Genomic DNA, 3,225 nt, shown 5'->3' with positions numbered 1-3,225 from the left:
CACACAGTGAAGATGTTGAAAAAATATGAAACAAACCAAGTTAGGGTTTAAATTTACCTAAATTGACTATCTTTGGAGTGGTGGAATGGTGAACCGATGTCACGTTTGATGAGAGAGAGAGAGAGAGAGAGAGAGAGAGAGAGAGAGGTGAAAGCATCGGGTTTTGGTGAAGATTGGAAGCAATTCAATATTTAATATGAAATGTGACGATAAGAATTTGAGTGGGAGCTTGTAAAGTTTTGTTGGTGAAGATTTTATGTAATAAATAGTTGTACATTAGGCTTGAAAAACTTGTACCTCTTTATTATAAGAGTTTTTGATAAAATTACCTTTTGATCATTCATATACGTGTATATATATATATATATATATATATATATATATATATTTGTGTGGAAAGTATCAGGAGAGAACTCCTTCTTAAAGAAAGAACTAGAGAACTAATAATAAGTATTTTTAATTTAATTAAAAAATATTTTCAAATTTTTTTCTTACATCCTTCTTACATGTTATTATTTTTTACCAAAAAAATATAAAAATAAAAAAAAAACTCGTTGTAATGCATATATGTAATACATCGACTTTTTTTATAATGCATATGTGTATTAGTGTGCATTTTGAAATTTAAAATATTGTTAAATAGCATATATACATTTATTTGTATTGTATATTTGCAATAGTGTTACATTATATATAAAAATTAAAAAAATCAATATAGTGCATGTGTGCATTAATGTTGTGTTTCATATATGCGATAGTGTGTTTTGCATAAAATTATCAGTGTTGTATGTGCATATTCAATAGTGTGTATTATATAATGGATTTGTGTTGTATTATATGCAATAAAACACTATTTTATATATATAGAAAACACATTAATGCACATATGCGTTACATCGACAATTTTCTTTTTAATTTTTTTTAGGATTAATATAATCTTACTAGAAGGAGGAAAGAAAAAAAATAGCAAAATACTATTTTTTTTAAAGTTAGAAATAATTTTTTAGTAGTTCTTTAGATCTTTCTTTAATAGAAGTTCTCTTTAGATCCCGCCCATATATATATATATATATATATATATATATATATATATATATATATATATATATAAATGAATATGTTTTAAAGGGAACTCAAAAAGTGGTGAAATGGTGAACTCTTCAATTTACATGCAAAAAAACACATTTTTACATATTTTTTTAGAGTTTTTTTTTTTTGCATATAAACGCATGTAGAATCCGTTTTAAAAAAAAATAATAAATTTTTTTTGTATTCTATTGAAAAACGGTAAAAAAATTTTACAAAACTTTTTTTTATTGGAATGTCTTCTACATGTATAAACGAACAAAAAGTCAAAAAAAAGTTATTCGACAATTAATTTTTTACATGTGAAATCTAGCTACATACATACATACATATATACATATATTTCACATTATTTATATTATAAAGTTATGGTTACTCACCATTAATGTGATGCTTATTCTAGATTCGAACATTTATTATACTTTTGTTGCATTAACTAAAAGAGTCTTACATGCTTAGTTGTATTCCTATTTGATCACTTGGTGTACCTGTTTGCGAATAAAATTAATGTAAATGACATTGTCACATTTAATAGTGTCATTTTTCGATGAGCAATCACGTTGCGTCTCGACATTAATCCACGTCGGTCGGGGTGTGAAAGATTCGTATCAAAGGCATGACTATAAGATAAGTTGTAAGACTTAGCAGTCTAGTATTGTTATTGTTTTATTTACTTTACGCTTCTAATTTGCATGACTTGCAATTATGTGCTATTTGAGGCTATTATTTGTTTATCGCATGTTTTCATTTACATTAAAATTATTCATCACATGTACACCTACAAAACACACACATTACTCTTAGGATTTTTACATACCTCAAAAACAAATTCATGTTTCTAACTTTTCAAATGATGTTGGAAATTGATTTTTCGATTTTCCATTCTCCTTATAAGTACAGTTCTATGTGGTGGGTATGTAGTAAATGGAAGGGGGGAAACACCTCAATTCGAACCCTTGACAAAAGAATTAATTCAAGGAAAGTTATGCGCACAAATCCCATTCAAACGAGGATCTGGTTACTTTCATATAGGGTTTGAGGAAAGTATTTGAACCTATTATGCCAAAGCGGACCACACAAAACGCGATACGAACTATAGCTTTAGGTCGTCAAAGTAGCCATTTTGAATAAAAATGGTTACACTCCGTATATTATTCTTAAACCTTCATACAATTCATCGTGATTCATGAATGTATGGTTCTAAACTAAACCTTAAAAAATCAAAAACTCATTGTGTTACATGAATACTCAATTTAAATTTAATTAATACGTGTTGAATAGGTATTAAGGTATGAAAACCCATGGTGATTCATGGAGATTCTAATTTCAAATTTGATTTTAAAAAAATAGATGGAATTAAAAATAATAATAATATAGTAATAATGATAAAAGGATGGTGGGTTAAAATATATGGAATTAAATCATAGACTTAGTTGAAGTTGGTCCTACGGTCTATGGGCTTAGGGAGTATAAACACCCCTTAAACATTAAATCCGTTCCATCTGGATCATTTCCACACCTTAGCCTACACCATAAAAAACACACACCTAAGCCAAACACTTTCTACACAATTCCATTCAAAGATCCAAGACCAACCTAAGGTAATAAATCATTTATCTAAGTTGGCCCTACAATTAAGAACCCGACACCGCAGCCCCGGGATGCCGAATGAGCCGTTTGTATCAAGATCTAGCTTATTTCGGGTGTTTAATCAACCAAAAACGAGGTTAAGGGCCACCTTAGCTCAGATCTGGACACCCCGAAGCTACCTGGGTTAAAAACGACCAAACTCCGGCCAACCATGGTGGCTAACGGCGGCTGACGCCACTGAAATCGAAGACCCCTAAAAATGAGAAATAAGAAAGCTGGTCTGAACGTATAGGCTGTAAACCATAAAAAACACAAACTTAAACCAAACACTTTCTAAACTATTCCATTCAACGATCTAAGACCAACTGAAGGTAAAAATCATTATTCTCAGCTGACCCAACAATTTAGAACCCGATACTGCAGCCCCGGGTTGCCGAATGAACCGTTTGAATCAAAATCTAGCTTATTTCGGGTGTTTAATCAACCAAAAACGAGCTTACGGGCCACCTTAGCTAAGATCTGGACGCCCCGAAGCAACCTCGGTTATAA

The sequence above is a fragment of the Bidens hawaiensis genome, unplaced genomic scaffold, assembly GCF_021521415.1.
Source record: "Bidens hawaiensis isolate Kalapana, Puna unplaced genomic scaffold, B.hawaiensis_p1.1 tig00029716_1, whole genome shotgun sequence".
Lineage (NCBI taxonomy): Eukaryota > Viridiplantae > Streptophyta > Magnoliopsida > Asterales > Asteraceae > Bidens > Bidens hawaiensis.
This window is presented reverse-complemented; position numbering follows the sequence as displayed.